Source organism: Lissotriton vulgaris, chromosome 1_1 (genome assembly GCF_964263255.1).
Source record: "Lissotriton vulgaris chromosome 1_1, aLisVul1.2, whole genome shotgun sequence".
NCBI classification, from domain to species: domain Eukaryota; kingdom Metazoa; phylum Chordata; class Amphibia; order Caudata; family Salamandridae; genus Lissotriton; species Lissotriton vulgaris.
This window is the reverse complement of record NC_141685.1, coordinates 1,946,108,686-1,946,131,422: the sequence shown is the minus strand read 5'-3', so window position 1 is coordinate 1,946,131,422 and position 22,737 is coordinate 1,946,108,686. Positions and strand designations below refer to the sequence as shown.

Here is a 22,737-nt window from a genome sequence, read left to right as displayed (position 1 = left end):
TGAGAGGTACTGAGACCTGAAAGGATTGTTGCCGCTTGCTCAGTAACCCCATATAAATTTCGTTTTTTCTCTCTACTGATGAAGGATAATATCCAGAAACATGTGTCTAGAGATTGACGGCACTAACCTGCACCAACCTTGGTGAAACACTTCAGCAAAAACTCAAGTAGGCATTCAAAAGGAACGGCATTTACCATAATGCTAAGGGGTGAACTGTGCTGGTAGGTGAAGCAGTGTGCTCCTACCCCCTTCTAATACATTTGTATGGTACGGAACAGTGGGTGTATGTGTTGGATGTCATCTTTGTTTACACCTGAGAAATGGGATGTATGTGTTATTAAATGAATAACATTATATAATGATTTGGTGAATATTTACGGGGGGCTGCATGTGTGTGTGTTGATGTTATTGCAAGTAGAGCAGAGCCTGCTTTTACACGAGACACAGCACAACGTTGTGCCAGACTATGCAACACAATGCTTAATACCCTGGTAGAAAAAGTTCGTAGCATCAATCTTTTATATCGAAAACCTTGATCTAAAGATAAACCAAGACTAACAGAAGAATACTAGCAAGGGACTGTGCTTTCCTGGTAAAGATGATGGCTGGATATTTTCTGCAGTGTCCAACTGCAAGACCACTTAGAGGTACTGGACCGGAGACCCTGGATATGTCTCTCAACAACAGGTTACCAAGACGTCCACATTGATAAATAAAGTGCAACCACTTTTTCTCACAGTGAAACACTTAAGAAGGCTAGGTGTAGGTACATCACCAAATATAGGTATGTTAGACACTAAGGGGCCAAATATGATGGTGATCGGACGAGCATCCGACTGCCATCGTTGTGGGAACCGGACCGGCCGACAGGTATGATCCGACCACCATGGAGGCGGTTGGAAACATTTCTCTGCACTGAGGCTTGTACTGCGGCCCAGAAAAGGGCTGCAGCACAAAGCTCAATGCCAAAAGGCATGTTTGTAAACATCCCTGCACCCTGTGGCAGGCACCATGTGGAGTCTGCCACGTGGTGCAGGGTTACCAGGACCCATAGCAGAGGGCCACGGGAGACAGGGGTCCTGCTAGGGGCCCCAAAAAATCCTTCCCACATCGGTAGAACTGACGTGAAATGGCTGGCGGAAAGGTGGATTGGAATCCCCACGGCAGTGCCTGAGAAGGCACCTCCTCCATTGTGGGGGCTCCCTGAGCCTGTTGGAAGCTGTTGGTCGGTCCCTGGGCCAATGCAGTCCGACCAACTGCATCCTAATAAGACAGTCTGACCACGGGTATAGATGTTGGTGGGACCAACGGCACGTCGGTATCGGTACCACCAACATCATAATCGGACCCAAGTCCCAGACAGAATTTTTTTTTTTTTTTTTATGTGGCGTATTGATGAAAGAAGCCAGCGCAATTCAATTTACCAAAGTAATGCTTGAGTGAATATAATGATACTGGAGGCTGTTGTAATAATAGCATTGGTGGGATGGTTTACTACTATACACCAGTTAAAAAAAGATTTGCAATAATATTGCAACAAAAAGACTTGACCCATATTGTTTATATCTAGCACGGGTAGTCACAAACAAAGCCAGTGGAGTTACGCAATATTGCAGGACTAAATTGGGCAAAGTGGTTTAAAGAATTATTTGTAAAGATGAAGATAATTATATGGCATGTTTTGTGGCATTATTTTTGAGACCTTATAACATTTAAATAATCATTAACAGTGAAACAAAAACGGATCACAATGCTTTAGAAAATATAGAGATGTCTTGCAAAAAGCTACACACATTTAGCAAATACTATGCAAAATGTTACTAACAATTCAAGAATGTAGCACGGGAAGCAAGGAAAACTATTGTACCAATATTGTCTTCATTATTTCTTAAAGCAAAATAATTTGCCGAAAAACAATAAGAGTGTTACAGTAAGTATAACACAAACATACAGGCACACAGTATGCAATGAAAAGTGTGACTTTTGTTGAATGCTGAACTCTTCACAACATAATCAATAATGTTAGTCCTCAGGGCTTTACGTGTTCAACTGGGGGAATTGGTTCCAAACAGTATGGTCAGGCCCCGGATGAATCAGCTCTGGGAAAATATGTTTTACTTCTGTAAGAATGGTTTCTATAAATTAATTCCAAGGATCCTTAGATTGTACTTTTGAGATATGTGTCACAGACAGAGGGTCTCTTTAGTTGCAAGAGCAAGCCGATTTTATGTTGTTATGCCTTTTGAAAGATCTCGGATACTGCAAAAAATAGAAACCGCAACAAGTTCCTATTGAGTCAGAACAAGTTGCAAAAATACCTAGAGTGACAGGAAGTTTATTCAATTGTAGGGTACTTTTTTGTAACGTTTGTTTTTTTTAAAAATTAATTTCTAGGTATTTTATTGGTTTTAAAAATCGGCATATCGGCCTTCGTGGAATGTCACTGGAAACTTGATGAAAATATTCACGGCTATACTATAATTAATTTACTTATCATAATTCTTCCCAATGGATGGAATAAGTAAACTATACTTCCATTGAAGAAGTCCAAAAATAACATTTCTTCTCTTTTATGATGGTTTCTATATGTGTTCCCTGTCAATATCCAAATATATATATTTTAATTTACACAATTATTTTATTATGACCTGCACTCTCTGAGGATGGCTTGCTTCAGCGTTGTTCCCGAACTGGCAACAAGTGAATAACCCCACCAGTTGCACTCTAAACTGCTGTGCACTTGGTCAGGCTAAGACCAACCTCACTTGGAGTAGGTAGTCAGAGTAATAGACTGTGTTTAGAGGAGAAGATATTTCAGGGTATGGGTCAGTACAGCTTGATTTGTCACACTGGAGAAGGGGCTAATTTTTGTTGACCGGTTGAATGGTATCTGGGTAAGGGGAAATCATTCCAAGACCAGAGAAAAAGAGATCATAGAACATTTTATGAAAGTAAATAGCGGCAAAACTAAAGTACAGACAAAGTTTAGCAAGAAAAGAGATGGCTTGGGGAAGATGGAAAGTGTACGAGTTGCATTAGGTGCATTTCATAACTTAGCAGGCAAGATGATGTAAACAAGTTCAGTAACTCTTCCTTACAAACGTATGTCCTGTGGTGTTTTTCCAATATTTACTATTTTAGTGTGCAGGGTGACCACATTTGAAAAATTAAAAACCGGAACACACTATAGAATTAGAACTATAGATTGGGACCGGCCATTGATGCAGGTCTATGATAAGCGCACACAGTGATCGAGAAAGACTACTACACTTGCAAATACTTCCATTATAGTAGACAGTCGTCATTTATACAGCGTGAATACTGAAAAGGAAGTATTATTAAAACAGACAATCCATTTATTCAAACCAACCTCGAACTAAGGGGCTTATTAGGATAGCGGATTTTCCGCATTCTCTGGGCCGGCGGAAGCCACCGCCGGCCCGGAGGATGCGGAAAATCCGCTGCAGACCCACCAAAGACCCACCGCCACATTAGGATGGCTGGTGGGTCCTGGTTTCAGTCCGCTGCTTTTCCGCCGAGGTTGGCTTACAACCGCAGCGGAAAAGCTCTAATATGGTGGCGGCGTCTCTCAGACACCGCCAGACATATTAAGATGGGTTACAAAACATGCTTTTCCGCGTCGGGTTTTCCGCCGTGGAAAAGCATGTGGAACTTCACTGCAGGGGCCAGTTGCGGGGCACCTGGGTGAAGGGGGGCTGGTGGGTGCACATGGGGGGTACCTATGGTACCCCCCTGCATTTGTATGGAGTAATCGGCAGGCACCGCACGGTGCCTGCCGCTTTCTGCAAATAAATGCAATGGATGCATTTTTAACATTGCGGCGGGTGCAGCTTGAAGCCGCACCCGCCGCAATGTTAAAAATAGAGGATGTGACCGCCATGGTGGCGGTCACATCCTAATTGCACAGGAGGGAACTCCGCAGGCCATGCGGAGGTTCCCTCCTACTCTGGGGTCGCGGACTGACGCAAGTCCGTCCGCGATCCTAATGGGCTCCTAATGTGGTAAATCATACCAGGTGAAATATATGCATAAATAAGGCTGGTATTTCAAAACACCATAAAAGATGTTGTCAAGTGTGGTGACTAACTTATAACAGGAAATCGAACCTCTGCTAGGGTCTCCCAACTTTACAACAGAGGAGTCGGAATGCTGGACCGAGGACCTGGATAGTCTGCTGCTCCACGGCATGAATGAGGACAATGCATTGCAAGATCTGTGGAATCGTACAAAAGAGGTGTGCCAGCAGGAGTAGGCATGCAGGACACACTAGCACTTGCCCTGAACTGGGCCCTCGCTCAAAAACTTAGGAAATACATTTAATTTCGGTAAAAAGGCTGTGCTACAAAGACACTCCTTGTAATCATAGTCACCCAATCACAGAATTGCACTCTTGGTTCCAAAAGTCCAAAAATTGCACATTCCCTCAAAACTAGTTGGAGCTTCTGTGCAAGAGAACAACGTATTCCTCATCGTAGCCTCCTCAATCGTTCAGATTGTCATGTTCTGTCAATTTTATTCATTTGATGTGCATCCCAAAGCCCGTCGGCATTCCATTGCTTAATTAAAATTCCAAGCTTACATACCCTGTACAGGCCAGAAGACATGAAAACGGCTTAAGCTTATAAAAAGCAGATAATTAAACTCGGGTGCCAGTGGGCGCTTTCTGTTGGGATGTTTGAATTTTATAAGCAATTGGACATGTGGCGTTTTTAGGCAGGAACACCTGCAGCAAACGTACATTAAAAAACAGAAACCTTTCGACTACTCAAACTACCTTCTGAAGGATATTCTGCTGAAGTATTTGAATGGGAAACCCGGCCTTAGCGGTGTGTAGTGACCCGTGTCCCGCCTCGAACCATGGCAACTTTGCTTTAAATGTGTTATTTTCAGACTGGTTCTTTAAGCGAAAACTCGTCATTTTTATAGTAGAAAAAAAATTGAAACAATAAAAAGGTAGCAGAACAGTGATTAAGGAACACAAGGGAGAATTGAAACTCGAGCGCAATCTCAGCTACTGATGCTGGAAAACGTGTGTGCAAGCTCATATTAGGGCACATCCAGGTCAGCAGGGAAAAAAAATCGATTTTCTTGCAAGGAAAATTTGGCTGCTACGTGCACTATTTTGACATCCCACACATCAAGTTGAAAAGCCCTCTATCTCAAGAATAAAGTAAACATTATCAATTGGATGATAATGGCACATTGGCTCCCTGGAAGAGAAGCAGCAAAGCCGCGAGGCAGGGGTGGCCATATGCTGAACTCTTCCTATAGTCGTGCGACAAACGTAACCAATCAGAGAGGGTGACGTAGGGTGACAGAGTTGATCAAAAAAGCCAAAAAACTAGTCTTCGTGGTCTTCGTTTGATTTCCATTAAAGAAACATAAGCACATACAGAAAGTGCTGCTGACTAATTTAAAAAAAACTGCTAATTGAAAGCGAGATTATTAGAGCATGAGGTTAGTACCAGACCTGTCAACTTGGGAAAATGGATCATGGGAGGAGGAGGTAGGGCCTTGCAGGGGGGCCAGGCTAAGTCCTGCCCGAGCACAGCCCGGGGCACTTTAAAATGCACCTCCAAGAACGCCCCTCCCCCACTCAACACTAAAAACAAAGCTTTTGAGGCTGCCGCTGATGTCCAGGGGAGGTCTCATACCTCGTAATGGTCATCGGCTGAGCAGAATCTCCAATTAACTAAAAACCTGCTCTTCATAGACATTTCCAGCTAATTGCCCACTGTGTGATATTGGTTCCTTACCGGGTGACTGTGATACAAGGTAGTGACACGTGAGCTGGAAGGTCTGTAGTACCACATACCTATGAAATGATCAAAACACACTGCACTGTATAAACTAACATGTGGATGCGAGTCAATTCTACTAAACTGATGCAGATTTAAAACTTACAAAAACAATTTCATCAGGAATCTTACAAAAATAGATAACAAGTGGGGAGGAGCCAAGATGGCGACCGGAGCAGACCTGTAGGCTCCCGGCTCCTTCAGCCTGCTACCGCCGCACCGTGATCCTGGCATAAATCCTGATGCAACTCACTATTGGATGAAGTGCGGCGCGGCGCTGATTCCAGCGGTGTGTTTCTGGTCTCTCGACCTGCCCGGCGGCCGGAGATAGCCGCGGTACTGCTTGCAGCCCGGGAGCCCGCCTGCACAAAAGCTCTCTGCCGTTCCCCGGAGACCTGATGGCGGCCAGGATGCCTGATCGGCGCTGACGACCTGAGCACCGGTGGGGACCTCACGATGCACTGTCTGTGCTGCGACGCTTACGGCGATTTGCAGAAGGCGGCCAGGAGCGAGCGCTTGTTGAGCTGAGGCACCCTATCGCAACGGATCCTTTGTTTGGGGCAGATACGAACGGAGAGTGTCGCACGGCCATGTTTGATAGCCTATGCTTGCCTGACCCCACGCCTCACTACCCCCCTCTGGTACGGGGCGCCTCTCCGCGATGTATGCCTCACTGGCGCTGTACTTTGTGATGCTGTAGCCCTGCAAGGACGCTCGCCTGTGCCACACTTATCCTGCGATTTCCCCGGAATTTCGCCATGATGGCTTTGTTTGAGGCTCCGAGGTGTGGGGGAGAGCGCCCGTCCCTGCCAGTGGCCTGTGTTGCCCCGCCTGTGATGGGGTCCGATTCTCGAATACCTTCCTTGGGAAGTGAGAGCCGGGGGCTTCAGCCTACACTTTCTCTCAAAATCATCCTGACTGCCCTGCACGACCTCCGCGCTGATATGCGCCAAGGCTGCCAAGTGCTGCGAAGGAAGCTGGACGACATGGCGTTGTCGCTGCGGCGGGACTGCAACGTACTGACCCCGCAAAGTCTACACTCATCTCCGCCTGCGCTCCATGGAGATACAGTGCTTCCTTCTGCCAGCTGGACAGAGGTGCCCGCTCCTGAATCTACTGATGCCCGAGACCGTCCGCCTGCAGCCTCTATCTGGGATACTTTGTTTCTCCTTTCACCGGAGAGTGCAACATTGTTGGAATTCTCACCGCGAGTGCCTTGGGACATATCTAAGACATTGTCGACCTTATCACCGGCCCCTGGGTTGTGCCCTCCGACTTTGTATTCGAAGAACTCGTACGCTCTGCAGGTTCCTGGGGAACTCACTACTACAGTCGATGGAGTTACTGATGGCTCTCGACGGCCATTTTGTGTTCCTGCGACACTCTCACTCTCTCTGTGGCCATATTGTCTCACTGCTTCGCTGTGGCTATGCCTGGTGGGATTCCGACGTTCGGGACAGGGCTGATGACTCTTCCCTTACTGGCACTGACTGTCTGCCTGGTTGTGACCCCGGACTGAAATACTTGTTGATGTATTGATTGCGCATTCAGTGAGACTTCCACCTATTTCATATTGTATTTCCTGTTCTGCGCGCTGGCCTCTCCCTTCATTTCAAGTCGCAAGTATTGTGTTTTATCATTTTTGGTTCCTCTTTATGGGGCGACTGTTGTTTTGCGGGCGGGTGGCTCAGGGACAGATGTTGCGGTTGATGGCTGCGGACCTTGTATTTGACTAGCCGGGGGGGATCCGGACCGGAACACTAAAATGACGTAGGGGTTGCGGATGGCTGGGAGTCCGGGAGTTCTGATATTGTGAGGGCTCCTCCCCGCTTCCTTCTTTTTGGGAGTGGTAGATCAGCTTGTTCTTTTCTTCCTCCCTATATTCAAGTGTTGAAATTCTTCGTTTCTTATTCCTTTCTTTCTTCCTTTTCTACATTTTTCTTGCTTTATCCTGCCTTTTTCTTCTACTTCTTTTCTTCTCTTGCTGTATTTCGGGTTTATGGGGCGACAGACACTCTGCTAGGGGGGGGGGGGTAGGCCATAGCCTCTGCATGTGTGTAGGGTGGGGGGTTATATTTTATTTTTGGTTAGTTTCTATGGGACCTGTTTTTGCTTCTTTTATATTTTTTCCTTTTTCTTGGCCCGTGTTCAGGCATATTGGGCGAAGGGTGGCGGTGTAGATATGAGTGGGTAGTTGGGATTGCTACCCTGTAACGTGGATATTGTGTGGCCATCCTGCCCGGTCGGGACTGCTTGTTGAGATGTGGATTGCCCGTGAATTGTAGCTACTGTCATGTCCCACCTGCATGGTCCTTGCTCTTACTTTATTATTTTATGAGTACGGAACAATACGACCTGAATTTACTAGTTGCACAAAAACTTAAAAATTTAACCTTAATTATTCCTGTGTCATGGTCTTGCGGCATCCTCCAGTCTGATTTCTGATTAATAGCCGATGTGCAGCTGTATTACTATGTCACCGTATTGCATGCTTTAGTGCTACATGAGAGTTCGTGGCCGGCCGGATGGTTGTGGGCCCGTATTTGTTCTGTATTTCGTGCACAATAAAGGTTTTCAAAAAATTTAAAAAATAAAATAAAATAGATAACAACAGATGTACTGCATTGTACAGCAGCATTCATACAGTACTTAACCTTTTGTGGGGGCATTTTTTCCCTTACCTACATAGGCATCAAGCTACGCTATGGAGGGAGTGTGAATTGAAGAGTGTTGTCTTTCATTTGTTATCCTATGTGAGAAGTGTTTCCAAATTGTGTGTGATGACTACTGAGGTGCAGTTGTCATGGTATGCGTATTTAAGAAAAACAATGGTTCAATGGTGGCTGAATAGGTCCTAAGGAACTCGAGCGTTTAGTTAAGTCACGCTTGGGAGCAGAATATGTATGTAAACATATAGAAAATCATTTATTTTCAATTCTTAACATGTAGGAAGGCGTTTCAGGTGCTCACATGAGTGACAAGGTGCATAACGTGACATAAGTGAACGAAGTGAGACAGAACGAAATGTCACAAAACAACAAGGTGTAGTCCACAAAGCTATATACAATGAGGTGGGGACATTTCCTCGGATGGGTATGCAGCGCTTAGCAGGGTGGTCGATGAAGCGGTGTGTGAGCGTAAGAGAGACTAGCAGTTTATGGTTTTCAGTAAGCTGGCAGCTTTGAGCAGCCCTGCATGTCCCTTTATGATATTTCACATGTTCATAGCTTCTACACTGTTCACTCCACTGGGTTGTCCAACCTGGTATTTTGTTTAAAGTTTATGGCCCTTAGCAGGCATGGTTGGAAAGAGAAAAGGTGGAGAGTCTACTGAGATGGGCTTGTATCTTAAACCCTTCCAAGCTCATGACTAGCTCAGCTCGTCAAGAGTCACAGTGGAGCTGTGCTCATGACGAGCTGAGCTCGTCATAACGGCAGCGGCCCTCCCACGCGCGGTTAATTCCCAGCCTGTGCGGGAGAATTTATCAGTGGGCAGGTCTGTGATGAGCCCAGCTCGTCATGAGCACAGCTCCACTGTAAGTCGTGACTAGCTGGGCTCGTCACGAGCACAGCTGCGCCGCGGACCCCCCACCCCGCACCGCGTGGGAATTACCCTTGCAGCAAAGGGGTTAATTTCACTGTGAGATGTAGAGAAACAGTCATAGTGTGTAACTAGTTGGGACTTGCAGTGTGGGCCACATTTGAGTCCTCTGATTGGCCAGCAATATGCAACAGATCTTTTCAGTTATTCAATGCCCGTTCAGTCGGTGTTGGCTGGTTTATGGGCTAGTGCAGTACTGGGTGATGGACAAGACCCACAGGAGATAGGCATTATGTAAGTGTACATGGATTAACAAGTTGCATAATGAGTGTTCTGGTATTACTGTCGACCAGAAGAAGGGTTATAGGTAAATTGATATTATTTTACAATAAACTGGCTAGCCATAGATCATCCCTTTTTAGCATACCTGGATATCGAAAGAGGTGTGCTGGTTGGTGCAATTATCTTTACAGGATTTGCCCTGGAGATGAGAAATGAAGTAGTTAACTTTGAAATAGCCATGTTTTCAGCTGTCTTATGAAGTTCATATGCTCCTAAATGCTTCAAATATTGGCTGGTAGCGAGCTCCAAAGTTTGGCAGCTTGTACTGAGAAAGCAGAGTACCTTACCGACTTCTTCTGGTAAGGTGGTAATCAGGCTCCATGGTGCAATTCTCCAGGACAGTGTGCTGTCTTGCTGTATTTCTTGAATGTAACCTGAATGTTCTTTTCCCTTAGGAGGCTCTGTGCTCACCATAGAGTGTCTGGAAAACCACTCTTCTAGCTATAGGTAGCTAGTGGAGTGATTGCAGTACTGGATGCATGCTTTGTCTTCTGTGACGATGGACAAGGAGTCTCGCAGCACCATTTTGGATTAGCTGTATTTTGCATGTTATAAATCTGGGTATGCCAAGGTATAGGCTGTTGGCATAGTAAATTTTGAAGACTATGAGTGTGGGGATAGCTTTTGGGTATCAAGGTATAAGAATATTATGACAGTGTTTCTTTAAGTAGAAAGGACTCTTTGGATCTTTGTTAACATGTGGCATTAAGAATCGTTCAGAATCTATGGTTACGTCTAGGTTTCTGACATTTATTAATCTCGTTGGAGGGGCTTGGAATTCCTCTGGTCATGTAGCGGGGAGGCAGGCACTTTTGCCATTGTCCGCTGGTTAGGAGGCTATCTTTGCAGAGTTGAGTTTTAGATTGAAACACATCATTCAAGTATTTGTGGCACAAAGGGCAGTCATCAAGTTTTGAGTTGCAGAGGTGCTATGGGCCAACCATTTTTAGAACGATGTACATGTCATTTGCATAGTTATAACAGGTGACGGTGAAGGTGAACAATTTAACCAGGTCTGGTAAGGAGGTTTGGCAGATGTTGCAAAAAAAATAATAAAAAGTGTTCATGGGGCTGCAGTCTGTCATTATTACTGAAGAAAAGGATAACCATTTATTAAGGTAATTATGTAAGATATTCTACCGATGCCATAGTTCTTAAAGTGAAATAAAAATAATATCATCCGGTATATCAAACAGAATAACTGCCTATATTGTTGTCTCTAACTTCATTTGGGATTCTACAAAGTCGGGTTAAGCAAAAAAAATTACAAAAATAAAAAAAGGAGACGGGATAAAACAGCTTTCTTTATTTGAAAAAAATATAATGCCGCTCCATTATTCTCTCTATCCTTGGCTGACACATCTAACCCGTCAAAATATCAAGCTTGTGAAATGGCGGTGCCCCCACAGGCACTGACCCACCTTCCTCGCCAGAGTCCGGTTCTGTAATTAGTGCCGGTGATAGACTGAAGTTGACCTGAAACCTCAACACGGCCGTTGATCTGCCTGAATGGAACAGAGCTCTTGAATTACGCGGCAGTGTCAATGCTTTGGATCTGTTTCACTTTTGTTACTACTGGTTCAGGGCAGACCTGCAGCTTCAAGGCACTTCAATGCTCCCGCCGCATAAATATGACAACCACCGTTATTTGGGCATTAACAGAAACAAGGATCTGTCATTGCATACATTTAGGGAAACGGATAGCCGTCCGTAGAGATAAAGTGTTCCGATGCTGAGCTGCATTGATTTATTCTTTGACGAATCCCCCAGGGCTGCGCGGCAGCTCAGTCTGCCTGGTGATGAACGCAGTCCGTGCTCCAGACTAGGCTGGGTGTAGCAAACAAGCCTGTGACTGCAACCACGTCCTTGCTGCACTGTACAATTTCCTGTTGCGCAATGGTTTGAGCAGGTCTCACTGCTGCGCAGTTACGACCCCCTCAGCAGCTTCCATTTTAACAAGTGTATCGACCGGGAAGGTACTTTAAGAGGACATAATAGTACAGAAAAGGAAAAACAGGTTTGCTCGGGTGGACAGTCTGACACTCAGGCGAGAGCACTGTACAACATTAAGCACAAGAGGAAAGACAGCAAACGTATATTAATGGACCCCGGGTCACTAAACCCTCCATTTTGTTTATCATGCTCTGTCCCTAAGCCTGCAATATTTCAAGTACCAGACTCGAAGAGGCTCGTATTGCTCAAGTTACGAAAGCCCATTAGTAAGTGTCAAAACCTAGACTCTGGTAAAGAAATCCCTGGGGCCTGCCATGACAATTTCATATTTTAAACAATTTGAATTCCACCCTGAACAACCTGTCGAAAAGATTCTAAGGCACCTAACCCTTTATTTGCAAAGAAACCCACTGACACCTTGCTTTTCACTCTGGCCTGTCTTTCACCAGTTTACACCCCACCAATGGACCGCACTTCATATTAGAGGGTAAATATTAAGCCTACCCTCATACTCCAATGTTATTTCATCTAGCCAACCCTCTGCCTTCAATTAGATTCAATCCCACCTTAAAAGCTGTCCAATGAATGTTGCAAATGAACATAGCTTGCTTCCGGTTTCAAATCTCTACAACTGTTAACCGTTCAGGGACAGTGTTAGAAATGGGGTTCTCTAGTTGGCAAGGACTTGCACCTTTGTCCAAGTAAAGACCCTTCAGGGTAAGGGGGAAACCCTTCTAAAATACCCCCTTTGTAGCTTGGCACGAGCAGACAGGCTTATCTTCAAGGCAGTGTGTACAGCATTTGTGAACACATACAGTAATACAGTGAAAACACTTCAAATGGACCCAACACCAGTTTAGAAAAATAAGTAATCTTGATCTAAACCAAACAAGACCAAAACGACAAAAATCCACAATACAGTATTTAAAATATGACTTTTGAAAGGTAAAAATAGTTCTGTTCAAAGCAAATTGCAGATGCAACACTTTTCACACAAAGTACCTTGGATGCGCCATGTACACAAACAAAAACTGTCACAGGGAAGGTGATGCATCGGTTCCTTACGCCCAGGGAAGGTGATGTGTCAGTTCCTTACTTCAGGGGCAGTGATGCGTCGGCGCCTTACTGCCACGCAGGGGCGGTGATGCATTGGTTCCTTACTGAAGGGGAGGTGATGCCTCGGTTTCTTAATGCGACCCCAGTGTTCTTGCCTGCAAGGTGCCCAGCTGCGATGTGTGAGGATCGGAGATGCGGCAGGTCTCAATGCGGTGGCAGCGACAACGCTGCATTGTTCTCTCCAGCCGCAGTCCCACGATTAGTTGATTCTTGCAGCCGCACAGCAGGGACTGCGTCAAAATTGGTGCAGTGATCTCAGCGATCAGTGTACGGGATTTGCGGCGTGCTGCAATTTCTCGAGCCACGGAAGGCGCTGTGTCGATTACTTTGGCGATGCGTCGGAAACAGGTGCGGATGTGTTGTGTTTCTCGAAGTTGCGTTACTTTTGTCTGCTCCCAGCGGCAAACATCCTCCAGAAGTCTAAAACAGCAGCAGGCACCTCTTAGCAGGTCAGACCTCCCAGCAAGGAAGTTCAGGAGAGCTGGTGGTGAAGTCTTTGTGTCCCCGAGACTTCAGAACAGAAGGCAAACTATACTCCAAGCCCTTGGAGATCCTCCGCAAGCATGGGACACAGCACATAGCAAAGTCCTTGTCCTTTCCTTGGCAGAAAAAGCCACTGCAGGCCAACCCCAGAAAGCAAACCGCAAAGGGGCAGTACTCCTTCTCAGTTTCTCCAGCTCTTTTTCTTGGCAAAGGTTCCTCGTGATTCCAAGCAGTGATCTTTGAAGTCTTTTCAGTCCCAGAGACTTCCAACAGGAGGCAAGCTCTACTTAAAGCCCTTGGAGAAAAGGAACAGCAGGATGTTGGAATCACAGTCCAGTCCTTTCCCTGCCCAAGACAGAAGCCACCACTGCAGGCCAACCTCAACAGCACACAGCACAGGGGCTTTACTCCTCCTCCAGCTTTCCTGGTTCTGTTTCCTAGCATGTTCCTTAGCTCAGCAGTAATCTTAAGTTCAGGGGCCTGGGCCCTATTTTTAATAGCACACATTCCTTTAATCTCTGGTGGCTGAGAAGCTCTTTCCCCAGCCAAAACCAGTTCTGTCCTCTCTGGTGCAGCTGCCCGGAAGGAGGTGGAGACAACATTGTCCAAGGCAGACAGGGCCTATTCAGGTACAAGGGAAATCTCTGTCCACCACTCTAAATGCAAACTGGGACTATTCAGGTATTAGTGAGAACTCATCCCCCTACTTTTAATGCAGCCCAAGTCTATACAGCCCAGCCCTTACTCATTCAGGAAAGGCAGGACACACATCAATTCCAACCCCCTCGGTGGATTTCTGAGAGAATGCACCTCCCCAGCCCTTGTCACGCCAAAGCCCGACAGATAATACACAAACCAGCAGAGGCACACAGGATGGTTAAGCAAGAAAATACCCACTTTTTAAAAGTGATATTTTCAAACACACAATATAAAAATCATCTTTACTAAAAGAAGCATTTTATATTCTAAGTCCAGGCATACCAAACTCTATTTTCCCATGGGAAGTTATACTTATAAAATGTTATAAGTAAATTCCCCATTCTATCCTATGGGACAGATAGCTTTTCAATAGTGAAAAAGAAAATGGTCAGTATTTCACTATCTGGACATGCCACTTACATTAGGGCATGTCGTACCTTTCACATACACTGCACCCTGCCCACAAGGGGTACCTTGGGCCTATCATAGGGTGATTCACATGTAAGAAAAGGCAAGGTTAGTGCCTGGCAAGTGGGTGCACTTGCCAGGTCGACATGGCAGTACCAAACTGTGCACAGACACTATGATGGCAGGCCTGAGACTCTGTTGAAAAGCAGCTAGTGTGGATGGCACAATCAGTGCTGCGAGCCCACTGGCAGCATTTGATTTACAGGCCCTAGGCACCCACAGTGCACTGTACTAGGGACTTACCAGTAAATCAAACATGCCAATCATGGAATCACCAATCTATAAACACAATTTACAGGGAGAGCATGTGCACTTTGGCACTGATTAGCAGTGATAAAGTGCCCAGTGTCATAAAACCAACAAAAACAGGGTGCAAACAGAGGCCAAAATGCATAAAATCTGAGAATAAACCCACTGGACAAGTTAGGTCTAACAGACAGTTTGAGGGCAAAAGCAAGCCCTGGAAGATACCTGGGCTGCTTTGTCCAGGAACTCGTCAGATTGCCCAATCAACCAGCAACAGGAAATCTTGGGACACAAGAGTGAGGGAGGCGAAGTAATAAGAAGTTTTCACAAAAATCATAAAAAATCCATGCTCCTGATCTACGCCCTTCTCCATTGTTTAGATTTCTTCTGACTCATGTAATCAGCTACAGTCCAGTCCAGCTACATATAAAATGTTCGATACAACATAAAAAAAAAACAGTTTGCTTTAGGTTCAAGTTTGAGATTCACTTGAATGGTGTTGAAAAAGTGGTATTATCCATTGGTTGCTTAGTGGACTACACCGGTACACATTTGGTAGTTCGCAACTGGCCAACATATAAAATTTTGATATGGACGTTAGCTGTGAAGGGGGGGAAGGAATGGTTCATTGCTATGCCACGCATCTCTCTGACACTGTTATCTTACTTGAGTAAAAGCCTCTTAAGGTAGATGCTGATGAGGAGGAGGAGACAAGGGTTTGTGCCTAAAGCAAGCCTGTCTGCACCCACTCACTACTCAGCCAGGGCCATAAATGGTGCATCATAGTGCCCACATATTAACCTATTGCAGGGATGCCCTTAAATATTCTCTCCTCAGGAAACCACATTCAACATGAAGTCCACCCTCGCCCGTGCCTGGGACCACATGCCATTCCCACTGCTTCTCACACTATCATATAACTTCCAATAAAAGCCTATTTCCAAGCCTATTACTCAATATTTTATCCTTACCACATAACATCAATGAAATATTGATCCTAATGCAAATGTACAAAGCTCAATTATTTTCCTTATGGAAACATGACTTTGCAATAGATCTATCCATGTTATAGCAATCTCCTTGCTTCCTTCCTACGAAGTTTTACATGTAGACTGACCTTCAAAGTTGGGGGAGGAAATGCAATAATTTTCGAAGGTCCCTGCACAGCTCTTATTCCCCACCTCCACCAAATGTCACTGAATTACTCTTATTTCAGATTCTTATATCTCCACCCCGCATCTTTTCTGGAGCCTTAGCTGACGACCATCAAGCCCTGCCACTCAGATAGGCAACCAACTGATTAATCTCTTTATATCTACATACCCAAGTCGTCTAAATATCTGATTTTAAGAGATTGTAATGCCTGCATAGACCATCCACAACGACACACCACATACAGCTTGAGGTTGCAGTAGGTCTTCTTCAGGTGGTACATTCAACAAAGTATCTCAGGTATCATATTTCTGACCCAATTTTCTGTAACATTTCTACTACTAAAGTATCTATCACACTCCTTTCCAGTGGACTGACCCTTTCGGGGTGCCTTTCACGCTTCATAAACCCCTCCACACCACCTCCCCCAGGAGTTCCTTCCACTGTTCTCTCAGCCATTCCTCGGGTTGACATTGGTCCACAGTTCCACACTTTGGTCTGTGTTCTACCATGGAAGAGAGTGCTGACAATTTCACCACCTGGGATTCCAGTGCTCTAGATGAGTTGGCTCTTTAAAACCAACTGTGTCCTATCATGCCAAACCTACCACCCCACAGAACACACCTCTGCTCGATATTTGTAAATGTCAATGCAAAGCCCCGGAGAAAAGCTGCTGGAAAGATAATGACCAGGCGGCAAAACTCAACCATACACTTGCTCTTAAGACTTACCAGAAGGAACTCAAATCCGCCAAAGTTACTTATTTCTCCTTTTGCATTTTGGAGTCTAGGAACTCAGCCAGAGCTGTGTTCAACTTTGTAAACCACTTAGCCAATCCCTCCTAATACTCCAGTCCCCTATGTCTAGAGCTATGCATTGACAGGTTAAAACCACTAGTACTTCATTTCTACTGCTTCGCTCGCAAACACACTTGACATCTTTAGCCCCAAACTCATCTCCTGCTTCTCTTATTTTCTCACCCAATCTCTCGTTCTGAGACAGCAGGTCTGTATAATCCATTCAATGAGCTCTTCATCGGATCCTTGCTAAGCTCACTTGTATTCCTCACTTCCCCGAGTCATTGCCTTACGCATGCACTAATTGATCTCTCTAATAAGTCCCTAACAGAGGTTCCTACTGCCAGAAAAAATGCTCTTGAAGTGCCTCTTCTATAAAAGCATACTGCTGATCTGTTTGTTCTTTCCAAATTCTGAACTATTTCGCTGTTACACTTTCCTAACAAACTCCAAGAAAAACATGTCAACAAACAGCTGTGCACTTCCTTAAATCTGACAATGCATTTGACTCCTCCCAGTCAGGATTCAGAATACTTCACAGTACCAAGTCTGCCCTACTGGCTGCCTTAGATGAACTCCAGCTATAGGTGGAGCAAGGTTGCATTGAGGCTCTCCTTCTTCTGTACCGCCTGGCAGCGTATGATACAATATCTCACTCCATTGTTACTACCCTCAACTAGTATTAAAGGCACTAAAAGGCACTAACTTAAATGGCTCCAGTCTTGCTCTGTCCATATTCCTCTGTCTTCTTGAGTACCCCCAGTAAAGTCTCTCCTCTAAGGCATCCTCTTAGGGCTCATCGCTCAGCCCTACTTTTTTCAATGTGGACGTCGTCCCCTTGGCTCGATTGATTAATTCTCCTGGCCTTTCTCTCCTAGCCGACACGGGTGACACTCAATTGACGATCAGCATAGATAATAAGAGAAATGATGCCCAATCGCCCTTCTGCACTTGTCTAAAAAATGTAGCTCATTGGATGAGGGATAATTCACTTGAAATAAACTCTGAGCAGACAGAAGTCCTGATTCTAGGAGTGCTTCCTCTGTATGGACAGCTTTATGGTGGCCACCAGATCTTGCTTCCCCTACTGACATCCTCTACCTCAGTAAAGAATTTTGGAGTGTAGTTCAACAAAGCACTCTCCTCCATGCATTTACTCACATTCCTGCTTCCTGCTTCTAATATATTTGCTAAGTGAATACAAATCTTCCTTTCCTTCCTGAAAACTGCAGGAAAACTGTAATTCAATCTATTATCTCTCACTGTGGCTCTGTCAAAGTCATCATTCGCCCAACTCTAAGTGATAAAGAACAACGCTGTCCGCATCCCTTGCAATCTGCCCAGGCAATCTTGGTGGCTCATCTGCCCAAACTGAATTAGTACCTAATGTGATCTTATGAAAATCTCTTTGAATAAGTCATCAAACATATTAAAATACAGGTCCACTTTACTTTCAAAAATATATTTCACCCCTGTACCACCACTCCTCTCATCTTCACCGTTGCAAGATAACAAAGTCTTACCTTTGGGCAGTACTTAGTCCTATCTTGGGGTTGTACACTAGAATCTACTGTCTGTCTCCATAAGAGCTATGTCTACTCACATGCATCTTCCGACGTCCCTACAAACTTGACTTCTTTGACTTTAACTAATATTTTTATTTCCTGTTCTCTTATACTATAAGCGTAGTGACAGGACACCCATTGGCATTGTACTGCTCTTAACAAATACCTAGATAGACATGGTTTGCTGTACGAAACAAATGACAATGTCAACAACTAGCTGCTCCCTTGCTGATGTGACTTACCATATTCAAGTAATCAGTGTGCTGGGAACACTTATGTGCATCAACTCGCCTACAATGATACAACAATTTGTCAAAAAGAATCACTATATAACTGTGAAACTGGTGGATTTCAAATGAATTCATTTTGAAAGGAAAACCTGGATGTCGAGAAGGTAGGGCGTTTAACTTTCCTCTCATCCATAAAAGGTAAACATGTCCTTCCGCTGCAATGTGCACCAACAAAACTTTGCCAGATCTATTCCAAATTCACAGTGTCACCTATCACCCCGATGTTTTGCTCTGTATACTGAACAAGTAATTGCATCCTTCATGTCGTACACAGGGATTTCGCTGTTCTAGGTTTCGGATGTGTTTTACCAGGTGTTTGAAAATGAAGTGGCGCCAATTCCTTTGACCCAGAAAGAGTAATGCACAGCCTGGATCAACTCTACAAGGAGTTTAGGCACAGTTTAGGTCATTGCCTTAACACACAGATAAAATCCAATGATTGCTTGCAAACCTTATTTAAAAAAACTGCAAATTTCTGACCTTTAAAAAGGCCTCCCATCCCTTGAAGATCAAATCTGATCTCCTTTGGCTTCCCTTTACCACTTATCTTTCCTCCAAATCTCTTCTTGATTGATTCTCAGTTTTTCTACTTCTCTTTCCCTTCTCCCCCTTCTCTCTTCCCTTCCCTTCTCTTGCCCCTTTCTTTCCTTTTGTTCTTTCCTCTATCCTCTCTTCTCTTTCTCCTATTTCTCTCTTTTCTCCTTTCTGTCTTCTTTCTGGGATCATTTCATTCTTCATTTTATTACTCATTGCATATGTTTTAGTACTTCTTTTTGATATTATCTTGTCTCACATTTCATATGACATATGTCTTGTATTTATTCTAAAATGCTAATAAAAATTTCTTAAACAAAAAAAAAGGCCTCCCATCCAATCGACTCAATTGTATGAGTTGGGGTGGTGGAGTGAGCTAAAGAATGATGATAGATTAAACCCAGATCAGTTGACTGAGAGTGAGTGCTGGCACGTCCATCATCCCCTTTGGTTTTGATCCTATCCAATGGATCATAACATTTTTGGGCAGTCGATCATGTGCCACTATTTAATTAGACATGGTGGTTTAATGTACCCCTTTGATGCTGGGCTGTGTTAATTCAATTAAAATGAAGACTCTGCCCTGATGCTTTGCCAAGGAAAATGGTGCAATTGGACATATATATATATATATTTTTAAGTTGAGCCTTCAGGACATAGAGGATTTGATCTGATTTTCAAACTGATTGTGAATTTTCGAGAAAATACATTTATGCTGTCATCAGCTGAGGTGGGTAGGTCCATATAGAACAGCATGGGTGATCAAAAACATTGATTTCTTGTGATGACTAGTCTCCTTGGATTTAATGGGGGTAGGTTTTGCATGCCTGTATGAAGGTCGGGGGAGATGGCATATGAGTATTTTTTTAAGCTACTTTCGGAGGCTGTGTCTCTCCGGTGCCCCACTTCTTTTTCCTTTGGTTCCCTACTCAGGGTTCCACTATATGGTGGGTTGAATCTTTGAGATCATTAGTGAGGGATACGACGATGGCTAGGAACTTGGTACTGAATAATTGAGTGTTTTGGCTTTACCATTTCTGTTACTTAGTTCTGGCTTCCTTTTTGACATTAATAAAAAAGATTTGAGAAAAAATAGAGTAATGCTTATAATCCGATATAGTCCACATTAGGTGCCAGAAGGTTATTAAGGGGGTTTCTTTCATTTATTAACAGTTTTACTTCGAAATGGAAAAAAATGCAAAGGGCACACAAATAGGATTCATATACAATAACAGAGGCTTATTTTATTTGGAGACATAAGGGCCAGTAATTATTATCTGCATAGTTTTTTAAGGTACCCACTCAATCATTCATTATAATCATGTTCCTCGAAAACCCTGGTTGGATGAGATAGCGATCTCTATTTTTACTTTTTTTTAAAACATGAATAAGTGATCAGACATTGTTCTCTTTGGATGTGGTTGGATCTGTGCCACACCCAGCTGGTACCAGTGCTTTACTTACTCTCTAACAATTAACATACCCACTTTTAATAATCACCGATAGGATTAGGAGCACATGAAGGATAAAAGCCCTCATTCTGTCATTATAAGCCTCAAACTCAACGAACCAAGAGCAACTTGTGTCATGTTCTGACAAGGGCACAGGTCAATCCATAACACAAGATAGTTGAGCCTCTTGTATAAAGAGGTTACTGTGACCTAATCATCATACCCTAGTTTACTGTATGTCCTTTGCATTTGATTCAGAGGAGGATTTTGCTCAGAAGCGGTGTTAGTGTTGAAGTCACACTGACTGGTCAAATAATTGAGAATGTAAGCAGGATTTGCAATACATTTCCCATACAAACTTTTACATATCTATCCTATTGTATTCTATTTTTATATAGTGTCACTATGTATTTTTATTTACTTCACACGTATCTCCTGTTATTTCTCCTGTGATATCTCTAGAAAGTACTGATATCCTCGGGTCTAGTTCCTGCTATATAAAATTAGATAAATAAAATCAGACTCTATTCAGTTTCATTGTATTTGCTAAACTCCATCTGACTGGAAGGTGGGTGGAGGTGGTGTCTCCCTTTGCTGACCAGTCGTGGCATGGAATTCTTAGAATCTTTTGCATGGGGAAAAACACATTAACGACAAATAAGACATTTCATAAATGAGAGGACAGGGTTACAGGCCTTAGAATGCTGTAAATAATGTCCAAATATGAGTGGTCGGGAGCAGTTCACCTTTTGTTCTCTATATGGTTTAAAAGCTAATCTGAATATTCCCATTTGTAAAAATATGGTGCTTATATTCTTTTTGCTAAACTGTATTTTTATTTTTCCTCACTCAAAAATAAAAAAATAATAAATGGAAATCTGCAAATAGTATTTTAAGACAGTTCCAATTGCTTATTCGGCAGGACAGCAATTTTGTTGGGAAGGGTCTGCGCAATACAGACGGTGCCAGAGGTCTTCAATGCACTGTGGATCTTAACTATGCAATGATGTTTTGTGGTTGGGTAAGGGGCCGGTCTTTTGTGCTGCCCACACTTCATAAGGGCTAGCGGGTTTGTATTTCCTTTCTGGACTATCCACCAACTTTAAGAGGGAGCCAGCAGGTGCAATGCCATGACCCCCCTGAACCCTGCTGCAGGCACATGCCAGCATTGCCGACAGTATTTGGTTTCTCTTGTACAGGCAGGGGAATTTTCAGACTGGTCTTTGTTCTCAAGCAACCACCCCAACTGGTGCAAGCATGTGTTTCCACAAACGTGCAACTGTGGCTCACAAAACACATGCTAACTACCTTATTTCCAATAATTTTGAGTTTTTTGGCAGAAATATCCAATTTGTTTCAAACTAAGGTTTCCCAAATGTACTGCAGACACTCGAAGATCAGAAAGGATAGTTAAATGCATTCACACACAATGCATCCATGAACCGGCGCTCACAGTGCTACATATTCTGGAGGGTAACAATTTACAGTCTGTCAGTGCCATAATGTATGGCAGATGTGAGGCCGCACTCCAATATAACTGCACGGTAAATATGTCAGCCGTATGAAATTACTGCCGCTCGGTCCAACAATAGAAATTTTATCAGTAAAATGTGTTATTGTATTCTGCCATTCGGTTGCTGTACTTCTTTTTGGTACGTCTATTTCGTAACATACAAAAATAAAAACTCCACACAAACGCCCTTCACACAAGGAATAACTAGATTGTGCTTATAGATTTTACTTTATTTTTAGCAGAGAATAGGAGTGGATAATCAACAAACGTCATTTTAAAAAACAGGAGCTCCATCACAAATGTTACAGCTGTGCCAGCGTGAAGGGGTGGGGGACGGTATACTTTTACCTCTGACGAGGCGTTGAATATACCAGGAAAGTCTTCTGGTCTTATTGCAAAGTAAAGAAAAGCTCTATTTTTAAGGGTGAAGACAAAATAAAAATAGTAGGGCGAGTTGACGGGGGGCTTAGGCTTGGGGCTGTTGCTTCTTGGCCAGATTATGTTTTCAAAACTCTTTGCTTGCTTTTCCCAGAAAGGATATAACGGGAGGCAGAGGGATTTGTTTCTTTTATCACTTGCCAAGCCGCCACCTTCTATCATCTTCTCCTTCGTATTCGAGTGTCTCAACTTTTTAAAAATTATTATTACCATTTGCTCATGTGTAGATTGAAGGTCCTCCCCATCCTGACTGTTGCTCCTATTCCCACGCTGGGGAAGGGAAGAGCGGGGCCGTGGCAGGAAAATAGTGTGGCCTCTAAGAAATCGAATC

General features: G+C 43.9%; 1 protein-coding gene across 2 annotated transcripts in view; it reads right to left on the bottom strand.

The window, feature by feature from the left end:
- TMTC2 (transmembrane O-mannosyltransferase targeting cadherins 2) overlaps nucleotides 1-22,737 on the bottom strand; it is a 675,216-nt gene that overhangs the window by 335,886 nt on the left and 316,593 nt on the right. The gene's annotated exons all lie outside the window — the stretch shown is intronic.